Below are 15,260 nucleotides of genomic sequence, written 5' to 3'. Positions count from 1 at the left end.
TATTTCTGCGTACTATACTTTTTAACCCTTAACTTGTCGAGCTGAGCCATTTCACCTGTAATCTAGTTATATCGGAAATAGTGGTCATTTATTCGAAACTTACCAATTTACGCGTGACAACTACGTTTGCTTTTTCAAAAAATCTTTAATAAAAAATGTTGGTGCATAAATACGGGCCTACAACCCAGTGGGCCGGCCAGAATTGTACATGTGAGGATAGTCGGTGGTCGTTGATTTCATAATGAAAGTGTGACAAGTGCAATAAAATCATATCGAAACTTCAGTGTGAGTGAGTATCATAAGTGTTGAAATTCGAACTTTCAATAATCATGATGCGCCACAACTCAACAACAATTCATTGTCCGAATGTTCAATCAGTACTCATCTCACTTCAATTCATTGTCCGAACACATAATCAGTACCCATCCCATATCAATTCATTGTGTTTAAAACTGCATACATATTTCATGACACCAAGGCTGAGCAATCGGGGTACAACAAGGAGTTGAAAGTTTCATTTGTACCAGCGCCATTTTGGGTGCAGCCAGGCAGATCCAGGCAAAGTCAAAATCTCCACCAACTCGTGGTTGGCCCAGAGCCTCTTTCGGCAGTCCAAAGGTTCCGTTAAAAGGGTAACAGAAAGGATCGGCAGTATGAACCATCAGTCAAAAGGGGGAGGGAGGCAACAATTGTTTCCTACCGGGTCATACTGAGTTTTCACCGGAACTGATCCGAACTGTAGTCTGCAGGTTTTTAGTCATTCAAACTGAGGCTGGCGTCAGCATGGGAGCGCCGACGTCTCGCGGCTACATTTTCATCGTTCCGCGGGCAATCATGGCAGTCATTCCCCATCGGGGGTGTCCGCGGGGGTCGGGGGCCCCCGTGGCTCCTATAGAATCTTCAAGGTCGAGGAGAACACTTATGATGGTGGGACTCGTTTCTTAATCAACAAGCAACCGGGCCATCTCTTCACGCCGGGCCCGCTCCAGCAGGATCGACCGCCATTTTACGAGCGGGCGAACCCTCGTCGGGTGAGTGGAGCGTTGGGGGTGCCGCTGGGGGCCTCCACCTGGGGAGGTGGGAGAGGCTCGTTCGCGCCGCCTCTCCCTCCCAGCGCACCCACGCCGTTTTTCTCGGCGCTAATATACATGATGGCCGGACCAGGCGATGAGAGGGGGGGGGGTCGGAGGCATAGGCAAGACATCCCCCCCCCGGTGGCCTGCAAGGCGCCGCTTCAGGGCCGGACGGGGAGCTTCTACCAGACCGTGGCTGGACCAGGAGATGCGAGGGGGGGGGTCCGTGGCATGAGCAAGACATCCCCCCCGTGTTGTCGCAGCCATTATTGAAGAAAGAAGAGGGGACGCCTGGATCCCGTCGGCCTCGGCTCTTCTTCTGGCCCACCTTACTCGACGACCTCCGGCCGACGGCTGGCAGCAGGACCCACCCTACACGTGCCGAAGATCTCGTCTTCCGGATGGGCGTAGCCGCAAACCTGTTGCACTTCGGGAGTTTCCAGAATGGGGGTAGGTATCTGTTGACTTGTATCTGTCTCATGTTACCGTTATTGGGGCGTGGCAGGCGGTGGGACAGACATGTTTGAAGCAGTGAGGGGTGGCGAAGCCTGGTTGCCTTGTGGCTGCCGTGATGTCAATCTTGGCTTCTCTCACCATTTTCATGTTTCTTATTACGGGCTTATTTCTAACGTTTCTTATTTCTAGCGAAATCATGTGTTTTATCGTGAGCTATTCCTAACGTTTTCTTATTTGCAGCGAAATCAAAAAACTCGTCAGTGGCCTACTGATTTTGCTTTCTTATTTCTTTCTTCCCTTTTCTTCCTAGCGTGTTTCATGCTAAAGTTTCTGTTAACAGGATACGATGATTACTTCATTATTATTACATATGTCCTTTTTATTAGGGGTGCCCTCTGCTCAAGCCAGATGACCTACCTCTAATAAATGGTCCGGGTGGAACTAGTTTACCAATCGGTGGGGAGTAGATATGCCCGGGAGATTACAACGGGGGACAAAGGTCCGCATTACCTACCCTTCACTACTTGTAAAGATTAGACAGAATATTTCTTTTCTACGTTATTTGCAAACAGAGGATACCTTAAAAGAACTATTCCTTGAACAATAAATGTCCAGACAATCAATCAATCAATGGGGAGAAAAACAGGCATGACGGATTACAACGGAGACAAAAATCTGCATTACCTATCCTTCACTATCTGCAAAGGGGGGCAGAATATTTCTATTCTTCCCTGTTTGTAGACAGAGAATATCTCAAAGAGCAATAATCGATAAAAATCGATAACAAACAATCAGTGGGGAGAAAAATAGGCATGACGGATTACAATGGGGGACAAACGTCTGCATTACCTATCCTTAACTATTTGCAAAAAGAGAGGAACGTTCCTATTCATCGCTGTTTGCAAATAGAAAATGTCTCAAAGAGAACCAATGCTTCAAGTACAATCAATCAATCAATCAGATGGATAAAGCCATCCTACCAATCGGACGAAAAGACGTCCTACTCAATCTTACCCGGACCGGACCGTGTGGGCAATTCTTCGTCTTCCCTTTTCCAGCGCCCGATCGTTCTCTTTCTCCATGTTTTTACCGCAGCATTCCTGTGGGATTCCAGTCAGGACAGTAGGTCACTTGAGAGAGGTCCGTTCGGAATCGGTGAAGTTCATTCAATCGGCAGCCGGACGAGGGCCCTCTCAAGGCAGGTATACTCCAATCGTTTAGATGTTCACCCCATCGTCTGGACCTCTCTTACCGGACCTTATGTCGCTGATGGACCCCGCGTTGGGACGCCAATTGTGGAAAAGTCAGCCCATAACGCTCCTGATGCCCAGGCTGCTGGCGCAGGACGCCTCTTAGTTCCCATCTTGAACAATTACCAAATAAAGAGACGGGCGCTGGAAGCAGGAAAACAAGAATAGAGTTTTATTTCTCATGAGGAGAGCCTGTCATTTCGGGTACCCGCATGGTGTCTACAGGGTGTGCTCTCTCATTCCTACCCACACCACACCACCCACACACACTCTAGTTTCTCTGAGGCTTCGTCTTTTATACACATGTTTATGATGCACAAACATTCCTTATTACAATAAAGACGCTTTGAAGTAGGAAAAGGCATGCTTGGAATCCCAGCTTCAGGCCTATTCCCATACCAGTTGCTCAAATGTCATCCTCCCCTCCTGTATGTAACAAGAGATTGTGATCTCTCAGCCGGACATTCCTACCGGACACGAGGGCAGGAGGGGATGATCAGGTCAAAGGTTGGGCAGGCGATAAGATTGTGCACTTCGGCTGGTGTATCACGGTTTTGTTGTGCTGGGCAGGGAAAAGGGGGATGTACATCCACGAGGCTTGGTCTTAGGACTTGGGACCGGGTCGAGAGGCCAAGTGCAGGCGGGGGGGGGGGGGGGGTTGTCAGCTGAGGGGAAGGGTGTTCTTGGGAGGAAATGGGGGGTGTGGGTCAAGCAGGAGTGCTATTTCTAGAATAGGGTCACGCAGAGGGAGAGGGTCTTATGGCCGATGCATGAGCAATGCGCGCGGGGAGGGGTGCCGGGGGTTTAACAAACGGGCAGAGAGGCCATGGTGCCTAAAATGGCTGTCGTGGACGTGTGTGCATGGGACTATGCTGGCGGGATAACACAGTCAGTGTTTAGCGATATCCATTCTGCTTACAACAAGGGGTACAGTGAACACAAATGAACGCCGCTTATGTACATATACATTGCCATTTTCAACACATTGGTCGCCTGTAAGTTATAATCGGTGACGAAACGCATCAGGCTTTCAAAATGTATGCTGTGAGGTGTCTCATCCCAACAACGTAGCAGCTTCCATTAGAATTCCTCAAGCTATACTTACCTGGGTGTGGCTCTTCTGTCGGGGTAACTCTTTTTGATGGCTATTGAATGGCTAACCCAGGCGTGGAGGAGCCCAGCTGTGGAAAGCGGACCTGGTGACGCCACCCAGCGTGCACTTTGTGGGACAGGGGCTGGACAATGGTGGGAGTAAGGTGCTGGCATTTTTGGATCTACACAGCACAGCAAACCACTGGGGGACTTTTTTTATTTTTTATTGCAAAATGAGGATTTCCCACCAGCTCACAGGAGTAATATTAAGTGGCACTACAGAGTCCAGGAGGCAGTGCGGGCGGACACGCCCACTGGGACCAGAGATCTTTAGTTGAAGTAGATGCACTTATGGCTGTGCTAATCCATCAGCATCAAGCCTTTGATGAAGTGCAGGAGCACGAGACGCTTCAGGCTTTTAAGATGTATGCTGTGAGGTGTCTCATCCCAACAACGCGGCAGCTTCAATTAAAATTCCTCAGGCTATACTTACCTGGGTGTGGCTGTTCTGTCGGAATAACGCTTTTTGTTGGATATTGTAAAGCTATCCCGCTCGTGGAAGAACCCCGATGCAGAAAGCGGACCTGGTGACGCCAAGCAGCATGTACGTTGTGGGACAGGTGCTGGACAATGGTGGCAGTAAGGTGCTGGCGTTTTGGGATCTACACAACACAGCAACCCACAAGGGAACTCTTTCATTTTTAATTGCAAAATGAGGATTGCGTACCAGCTCACAGGAGTAATATTAAGTGGCACTACAGAGTCCAGGAGGCCGTGCGAGCGGCCATGCCCACTGGGGCCGGAGATCTTTAATGAAATTAGATGCACTTGTGGCTGTGCTAATCCATCAGCATTAAGCCTTTGATAAAGTGCAGGAGCACGAGACGCGTCAGGCTTTTAAGATGTATGCTGTGAGGTGTCTCATCCCAACAACGCGGCAGCTTCCATTAAAATTCCTCAGGCTATACTTACCTGGGTGTGGCTGTTCTGTCGGAGTAACGCTTTTTGTTGGATATTGTACTGCTATCCCACTCGTGGAAGAACCCCGCTGCAGAAAGCGGACCTGGTGACGCCAAGCGGCATGTACGTTGTGGGACAGGTGCTGGACAATGGTGGCAGTAAGGTGCTGGCGTTTTGGGATCTACACAACACAGCAACCCACAAGGGAACTCTTTCATTTTTAATTGCAAAATGAGGATTGCGTACCAGCTCATATGAGTAATATTAAGTGGCACTACAGAGTCCAGGAGGCCGTGCGAGTGGCCATGCCCACTGGGGCCGGAGATCTTTAATGAAGATAGATGCACTTGTGGCTGTGCTAATCCATCAGCATTAAGCCTTTGATAAAGTGCAGGAGCACAAAACGCGTCAGGCTTTCAAGACGTATGCTGTGAGGTGTCTCATCCCAACAACGTGGCAGCTTCCATTAAAATTCCTCAAGCTATACTTACCTGCGTGTGGCTCTTCTGTTGGGGTAACTCTTTTTGTTGGATATATATATATATTTGTGTGTGTAGTGGATTCACCTGTGCCCCAAAGAAGTATTGCAACCATCTAAATCAAGAGAATACAATTCCATCTGAACTTTTTTCAATATCTCGGACAGGATTTACTTTGGTGTATAACTATATCTATACCTAAATGTAGGATTACCATAAGGGTTTCTCTACTTCACAATATAAAAACAGAGGAAGAATTTATTCAGGTGTAGTCACCGGTGTGTGCTGAAAACCTCAACTATAAAATTTGACACTCCTCTTGGTGATTAGGTCTATGGAGGATTTACCAGTCCAAAATAAAGGTTGATGACTCATCTTTTTAACTAGTGGGCTGCTTTGCTGCTGTGGCTCCAATCAACACTCTCACTTTATTGTACTTGGTGTGCAAGGGTACCATGGACCCTAATGGTGTCACTTGGAAAATGTCCCACCCAGGGCCCCGACTTAGGGTAGTGAAAACAGCCACATTACAGATGCTCTAGACCCCCCAAACTCCTGAGTTCCCCATGCCACTGCATCTGCTGTAGTGATTTCCACCCCACAGATAACAAGATTTAAAGATACCTGTTAGAAGACATTTTTATTTCTGGCATGACTGTAATACAAGATATGATTATCTAAAATAGGACACAAAGCAGATTGAGTGCGTGTGATTTGGCTGTGTGATCTGTCGATTTAGAATGCCCCAGAGCTAGAGTTGTTAGTGTCAGTCTTATGCTTTTATGCACAGGCGGAAGTACACTTTGGGGCATATTTACTAAAATTTCACGCAACGCAGGGCAGCGAGTAGATCAGCTGTACTATGTTGCATGAAAGAGAGAGGGCAGAAATGCTCCATATTTACAAAGATGTGATGCATTTTTGCTCTCTTCTTGCGCTGGCGCACTACAGGCAACCTAGCGCCAACCCAGGCATCCTTGCACCATGCGTGCAAGGGTGCCTGCTTTGCAAGGAGTATTGCTTTTGTGCAGGAAAGGATTCATTCCTGGACAAAAACAATCTCTCGAGGCATCTTCTTCTTTCTTTGAATGCTGCACACATAGAGAGAGGAAGTAACGAGGAGCAAAAAAGGTTTTTGTCCTTTTTTGCGCCATCCTCTGGAATGTGTAGAAATTTCACGCAATCCCAGGTTTTCAAACCTGTTTAAATTTGGGCTTGTGTGAAATCCATGAGTGGATACATGGGAAAGCCCACGTTCCACCCATCGAACATCTCCCAGAATTAAATGTGCTGCAATGTAGCGCAAGCCGCTACATTGTGCTACATTTCTTTTACAAAGCCACGCAAGGCGGTGCAAATCGTCCCTTGTAAGGCTTTGTAAATATTTACTAGCATTTTGCGTCATGGATGCCTCACTACAGTGATAGAACCATGACGCAAAATGGTCGTAAATAAAATATAGCCCTTTGTTAATATTAAGTGCTATACTGAATTTGAATAAACCATTTTGCTGACTCTTTTTCACAAATTTACAAGAAATTAGATCCGCAAAATGCATAATAATCTTTGTAGAACAAACTTTCAAATGTGTGTATTTTATATACATTTAATCAACTCCATGAAATTAGTTTAGAAAGCATCTGACTCAGCCAAGTCAACCATAGCTTTGGAGTAAGATTTGTAAACTTGATTACAAATGTGGATAACTGTTTATTGTCCTATTCAAGTCTGTTGTTAGTTTGGTAGCAGCTACTGAGCATAGAGTGATTCAATAACGCAATATAAATGTAGAGAAATGTGTAGTTCATTTGTTAAAATCAGACAGAATTCATTCAGCAGTATGAAAATAAAAAATGTTAAATGCTAAAAAAAAATGTCTAAAAATAGCACCCAACTGCCGTGACATTGACACCCGCAATGCCGTAACTCGGATTCGAACCGAGGTTGCTGCGGCCACAACGCAGAGTACTAACCACTATACGATCACGGCGAGCTACTTAGGTACGAGCGAAGGTCCTGCTTGCGTTTATTATAGGTTCAAATAAGCCACGCCTCATGTCCCACTGTGATAGGTTACATTTCATTTTAGATCTGCCTCCACCGCTGATAGGTTGACCATTCTATGACCGCTTCCTTATGCTGGACTGTTGTTAAAGACGTCATGTTCCTGTTCCGGGCGACGTGCGCTAATCCCATGGACCAAGTTTTTCTCTCGTCCTGTGTAAAACCACCCCAGCTAACCGGTGCCCCTTCAGCGCACTATGTGTGCAGAAATATCGAAGGAGAACGTTGTATGACTGACCCTGTTTAAAAAATCAGGAGGGTCGCGAAAGGAAGTCGTGCGGAAGCAAGTCTCTAAACAACGTGGCATCGTTTAAGATCAGAAATACACCGGTGGAAGTTTCATTTTCTTAGAATTAGAACGTCTTTTACCCACTCTGTCTGTGTTGCGTCACCCAGGGCAGGTAAAGATAGTGGGTAGTTGTGTTAATTAATAACAAAAGGGTTTGTACAACTTAGAAGGTTTTTTTTCTTGCCATACAATATGGACTACTTGGAGAAAAGGCCAGCGTGGCAGTGCTGCGCCTCCAGCTTTTCAGATAAGACCGCCACTAAGTGTATTAAGCGCTAAATATAGCAGCTATTACTCGGCAGTCACCGAACAGGAGGAGGTATGACGAAAGGGCTCCTATATAGCCAAGAATCCGGGGCATGCATAGCTCATCCGTCTCAAATACCGATCCGTCTCAAATACCGGTGACTCATTGCAGTAGCTGTGTGTATCATTATATATTTACACAATCACCTATTTATGTAGCCATAGCCCTCGACTGCATTTTATGGAGCAGTCCTATCAGTGTATGACAAATATGTGAAGCTTTAGCAACTTCCATATGTACACCCAGATCTGTTTGTGACAGCACATATGTGTTTGCATGCGGTACTGCACCCATGCCTGTCTGTTTGAAATATGAAATATACATAGCTGCCAAGGTTTCGGATTGCTAAGTGTGACACTGTCGGATTTCCAGAGTAATTATGAGTGACATTACAACGACTATGAGTGACACTTTCTCGCGAGCAAAATCAAGCATTGAAGCCAAGGGAAAATTTTTAATATCACAAATTACCTCCATTTGAACAACGAGAAACCCTAAGAGGATCCTAAAACTTCTGCAAAGCACCAGAAATGGAAGGGCACTAACCAAACACATACTCAGCATCAGAAGGCAGGCAGGCACAGACGCATCTAAGAAGATGATCTCATTGCTCTGCTCATTCAGGACCTGCACTAGCCTAAAAAAACAAAGTTTATAGCATAGCAAGTGCAACTAGGAGCTTATACCATCACTCTGTCTCTGGTTTCTAATCCAATAAGGTAAAAAAGAATGCACGGAAGAGACAGCGCAAAACCTGGAGCTGTTTTGCTCTAAACATGCGATAGTGCAAATAAATGAATAAATACAAATTGCACAAAGGTGTAAAGCAAAGTCCTAAAAACAGTTGGACATTACATTATACTAGTTTTGCACATATTCAAAGAAAGAATGTTTTGATTTATGACACATGGTGGTCACCTACTGCGCCCTTTCAAAACAGAAAACAATTTTTGAAAATGTAGATTTTTTTTTAAAGATTTGTTATATAAATCTGTCACTGCAAATGGATTAGCTGCTACCTTTATTATTTTAACAATACATAGATGCAGAATAGAATGCAAACAAGGCTCGTGGATGTTACAAAAGTAATTATGCTTGTGTAGTGAAGAAGTTTGTTCTTTGCCACCTGTGTTGCTGGGTGGCCGGAAGAAAAACAATCAACAAATCATCCTGCCTCAGCCACGCTACACCAACTCCCCAATACCACACCTCCATGCCCCCCGTTCTGGCCATCAATTATTAGCATGCTGCAGAGCATCAGTTTGGACTCCAGTCTGTTTCCTACGTGGGGCCCAGGCCCGGTCGACTTCAGCTTCCCAAAAAAGAAAGTGATAGGCCTCCATCTGGATCTGAGGCGCTTGCTTTACCGAGCCACCGGGAAGCTGGACCCGAGTGGGAAGCTGTAGAAAGCAGCAAAATACTATGACATTTTAGTTATGCTTTTAAAACAACCAACCTGAGCACGAACAACCAATAAATAAAAAACGTGACAAACTGTGTTCGCATGAAAACAGCGTGAAATACTTTTTTTTTATGGACTAAGCCTGTGTCGTTTGGTTTGGTTTGAGTAAAGCCCTCAAGTCATGTCCACTTCCCGCAATTGCAGTGTGCGTGCGCTCGTGCTAAAGTACACAGACTTGTTACTTTAGTCAGTGCCAGCACCACCTCTGCAGCCTGGCGGAAAGTAAAGTGCGAAACAGTAACTGAACTTACTTTAACTTGACGTCTTATCTCGGTCTTCTTTACAGTCAAGCCTGACTGTCTCACACAGTCTCCTCTCGTGTCACTCTGGCAGACTCACTGTAGATAACAGTCACAACGCTATGAATTAAAACATATTATCCTAAAACAATGATGAATACCTGTCCATGAGTGACACGCACTCAGAGCAAGCCACCATTGTTTTATGTGCCAGCCGCCACGACTTTTCCGGCACTGGACCGATACAGGGACTCGTGGGTGGCATGAAAGCCGGCTGCCGCACTGGCTGCACTGGCTGCACACACAGTCGGCTGGGTGAGGTCCGGCGTACGCATGATCGCTCAGAGGCACCAACGAATCGGGGCACAACACTACTAACGGTGTGATTGAGTGAGCACTCAACTCTTTGCTGCCAAACGCTAAAAAACATAACTGCCGCCCGCGCACACGTGATGTTTGCCTGCCGGCCCAAAAGAGCACAGACTGGGTAGTGCCTGGTAGTGCTTAATGACTCACTAAGTGACAGCCGCGCCGCAAATTTCAATGGAGCCAGCACGGAGCAGGATACTACAATACATCGTAGCAGACAATACACACGGACATCATTAACTGTTTATGAGACTGCTGGTGGCAGCGCACGGGCCGGCAAGTCTGCAGAAAGCAGCAGAACCGGCGCACAGATGTCACAAGCGCAGGCACACGCACTAGCAGCCGGCGTTCACAGTTTCAGCGCTGGTACAGCACAGTGAGACGGTGGCCTTAAAATGCGTGACAATGCATTTCAGTGCGGTGTTGCGGAACACCACACTGAAATGCGTTAGTGTCACGTTTGATGCGTGATACTTGACAGGCATGAATATATATATATATATATATATATATATATATCTCCATAAGTGGTAGTCTTAACCTGCCTGTTTATGTTATATTAATCAATAGCATACACCCCTGCTACAAATAGCCCCACTGTATGGGACCCAGTGCCTCAAGCATGACTGGGTGAATGAGACATGAGAATGCGTTCTGTGTTCCTCTTACCATCCTGTCTGCAGGAGTTTAAACGATTACATTACACTACCCAGTACCCTTAGCCATCTCTAAGCCCTATCTTTAATTATATATATATATATACATATATGAGTGAGCAAGCAACTGTTTGTTGCGAAACGCGTTGGTTGCTGTTTACTATGCTGGCTGTGATCACAAAAGAATAAAAGGATTGGGATAGATACTCTGTGAGTGCCGACTCATTCTTCTTTTTTCAAAGAGGATTTGTGCAATATATACAAGCGGGGCTCTGCTTGGGAGCCGTGCACCGATATCAGAGCGCCATTGGACTGGGCAATTGAGCCGATTTTGTGGATATACATATATATATATATATATATATATATATATATACATACACACACACACCTTTAAATATACTTCTCTTTCATTGTAAATACATGAGTGGTAAATGCATGTATGTGGTAAAGGCATTGCGTTGTAATGCCTGCGTTGTAATGCCTGCATTATAAAGGCTGTCTCCCTTAGATTATTGATTTTCTCTTTAATGTATTCTTTTTTGCCCTACACACTGATCAGGGCTCTAATGTTCACTGGACCTGCTCTTGTGCTATATAAAAGAATGTCAATAAGTTAAATAAACAACAGGTTTTGGTGAGGCAAAGCAAGTAAGCGACAAGCACCAATTGTTTATTGAAACCTCTTCCAACAGTGCACACTGCTGGTGAGGAAGTATCCACACACTGCCTCCTCCCTGAGCAGACCAAAGGCAGCCCAAATATTATATGAACTAAAGTGCTCCACTTCTACATTAAATGAAAATAACCTCTGAGTTGTGTGACATTGCATAGGCACTTGAACTCTGACAAGGTGACCAGAAATAATCATACAACTCACCAATGACTTCCATCTTTATAACGCAATATTAGAGGTGACCATGTATCTTTATGGAGCAAGAGACCATGCAGTGGATTAGAGGTCAGATACATATTTATGTAAAGATTGTCAACGAAGAGAAGTTGAAACAATAAAAGAAGCCTCCACTTTCGCCATTGTTTCTCTGGGAGAAATTTCAGTGTTGGTGATAGCAGCTCAGTGGCTGGTTAGGTGAGCTGGTTCGACTGTGGGAGCTTGGGAAGCTTGGGCTTGCTGGGTTGTGGCACGGGCTTGGGAGTTGTTTCTCTGGCACCTCTCTGAATCAACTGTAACTGCACACACTGCGAGTTCTATAGATTTTTAATGTCTGTCACTTCCAAGGTAGATCTGATAAGAATGGGGAAGGGAGTGGGGCCAATGGACCTGCAGAAAAATTGAGAAGCACGAGAAAGACAGAGAAGAAAATGGGAACGTGAGAGGTAGAAATGATAAAAACAGAAGGAGGAAAATGGAGTAAAAAAGGATTGGAGGCACAATAAGTGAACTTTGGAAGATGGGAGAGGAGAATTTGGAGAGAGAGATGGATGCGTGGGAGAAGAAACAGGGAGGAGTCAGAGAAAAAGAAAGAGTGATGGCAAGAAAAACAGATGCCACGCCAGAGGGGTGGATAGGAACACGGAATTTTTACATGGCAACAGACCTGATTCCGACGGGAGACTCCCGGTTTTTGAAGAATAAATGGCTTTATTTCACTCTGTTTCCCGCCTAAATGTGTTTCAATGAATGCCAATGGGAAAAAATGCATCCTAAACGAAGCAGTTTAAAAAGCCCTTTCTCTTCGGAGTTAGGCATATTTTTGTACACTGCTGCCATTGTTAACTCATGTTTACATGGGGGGATAGAACTTTATATAAGCAATAGAGGGGAACACAATGAGGCGTTTGAAGAAGAGCGTGCCATGTTCGAACTTGCGCGTGGTGAGACTAGGGTGACCAACTGGCATTGGTGCAAATTCAGGACGGTGAGTGTAAAAATTCAGGACAAAGGGTCAAAATTCAGGACACAAATTCAGGACAGGAGGTCAAAATTCAGGACAAAACTTCAGGACAATAGGTACGTTTTACAGACACATCAGAGGTCGCGCAATAGTATATAAATAAGCCCAGCCATTTCCAAACATATTCAACTATTTGCAAACCTATCCATCATGTATCCTTCCATCTATCATTTCACTCATCCATCCCTTCATCTATCCCCTCATCCATCCTTTCACTCATCCTCCATTATCCATCCATCCATCCATCCACCCTTTCGCCCTATGCATCTGTACACTTATCCATCCACTCTTCATCCCATCCATCCATTCACCCATCCATTCAGCCATTTACCCTTTCACCAATCCAGCCATCCTTTCACTTACTAATCCTTCCACCCATCCACTTTTTTAGTCATCCATCCATCCCCCCTTTCTCTCTCCATCGACCCTTTCACTTAGCCATCCTTCCTTCCATCCATCCATCCACCCACCCATCCATCCATCTAATCATCCACTCATGAATCCATCCATTGACCCTATCACTCATCCATCTATCATTTCACTCCTTCACACATCTATTCATCCTTTTGTCCATCTACCCTCCCTTTCACTCACTCATCCATCCTTACATCCACCCTTTCACTCATATGTCCATTCATTCACCCTTGCACTTATCAATCCATCCATCATTTCACTCATCCACCTACCCACCTATCATCCACCCAACCATCCACCCACCCACCATCCACCCACCCACCATCCAATCCACTCATCCATCCTTTCACCCACCCACCCACCATCCACCCACCCACCCATCCATCCATCCTTTCACCCACCCACTCATCATCCATCCATCCATCCTTTCACCCACCCACTCTCCATCCATCCATCCTTTCACCCACCCATCATCCATCCATCCATCCATCCGTCCTTCCCCTCATCATCCATCCATCCATCCTTCCCCTCATCATCCATCCATCCTTTTCCCCTCATCATCCATCTATCCTTTCCCCTCATCATCCATCCATCCATCCATCCTTCTACCCACCCACTCATCATCCATCCATCCTTCCCCTCATCATCCATCCATCCTTCCCCTCATCATCCATCCATCCTTTCACCCACCCCCTCATCATCCATCCATTCCCTCATCATCCATCCATCCATCCTTTCACCCACCCCCTCATCATCCATCCATCCACCCTTCCCCTCATCCTCCATCCTTTGACCCACCCCCTCATCATCCATCCATCCACCCTTCCCCTCTTCATCCATCCATCCACCCTTCCCCTCATCATCCATCCTTTCACCCACACCCTCATCATCCCTCCATCCATCCTTCCCCTCATCATCCATCCATCCACCCTTCCCCTCATCATCCATCCTTTTACCCACCCCCTCATCATCCATCCATCCTTCCCCTCATCATCCATCCACCCTTTCACTCATACGTCCATTCATTCACCCTTGCACTTATCAAACCATCAATCCATCCATCATTTCACTCATCCACCTACCCACCCATCATTCACCCGACCATCCACCCACCCACCATCCACCCACCCATCCTTTCACCCACCCACCATCCACCCACCCACTCATCCATCCATCCTTTCACCCACCCACTCATCATCCATCCATCCTTTCACCCACCCACTCATCATCCATCCATCCATCCTTTCACCCACCCACTCATCATCCATCCATCCTTTCACCCACCCACTCTCCATCCATCCATCCTTTCACCCACCCATCATCCATCCATCCATCCGTCCTTCCCCTCATCATCCATCCATCCTTCCCCTCAACATCCATCCATCCTTTTCCCTCATCATCCATCTATCCTTTCCCCTCATCATCCATCCATCCATCCTTCTACCCACCCACTCATCATCCATCCATCCATCCCCTCATCATCCATCCATCCTTTCACCCACCCCTTCATCATCCATCCATTCCCTCATCCTCCATCCATCCTTTCTCCCATCTTCTCATCATCCATCCATCCACCCTTCCCCTCATCATCCATCCATCCACCCTTCCCCTCATCACCCATCCTTTCACCCACCCCCTCATCATCCATCCATCCTTCCCCTCATCATCCATCCATCCATCCTTCCCCTCATCATCCATCCAGCCATCCATCCTTTCATCCACCCATCCTTCCCCTCCATCCATCCCCTCATCCATGTATCCTTCCCCTCATCCATCCATCCTTCCCCTCATCCATCCATCCTTCCCCTCATCCATCCTTCCTTTCATCCAACATCCATCCTTCCCCTCATCCATCCATTCTTCCCCTCCATCCATCCATCCATCCTTCTCCTCATCCATCCATCCTTCCCCTCATCCATCTTTCCCCTCATCCATCATCCAACTACCCTTCCACCCATACATCCAGCTATTTACATTTTCTCTCCACCCTTCCCCTCACTCATCAATCCATCCATCCATCCTCTCTCATTATCCATGTATTCAATCTTTCATTCATCCACTCACCCTTTCACTAATTCATCCAGCCGTTCACCCATCCCTTCACTTACTTACTCGCCCACCTTTCCATATTAATTTTGAGCTGGGCCCTTTTGAGAAGAGGCCCATCAAGAACTTCACCCTCGCTGCAGGGGCCATTCCAGGACTGGGACAGAAGCCACTGAGGGCGGAGACAG

The 15,260-nt window shown here is 46.3% G+C and overlaps 1 non-coding gene across 1 annotated transcript; it reads right to left on the bottom strand.

Moving 5' to 3' along the window:
* Positions 1-7,228: 7,228 nt before the first annotated feature.
* On the bottom strand, positions 7,229-7,300 carry TRNAH-GUG (transfer RNA histidin (anticodon GUG)). Its single transcript has one exon. It is a non-coding gene; the product is annotated as a tRNA-His (tRNA).
* Positions 7,301-15,260: the final 7,960 nt, after the last annotated feature.

This window comes from Lissotriton helveticus, chromosome 12 (genome assembly GCF_964261635.1).
Source record: "Lissotriton helveticus chromosome 12, aLisHel1.1, whole genome shotgun sequence".
NCBI classification, from domain to species: domain Eukaryota; kingdom Metazoa; phylum Chordata; class Amphibia; order Caudata; family Salamandridae; genus Lissotriton; species Lissotriton helveticus.
This window is presented reverse-complemented; position numbering and strand designations above follow the sequence as displayed.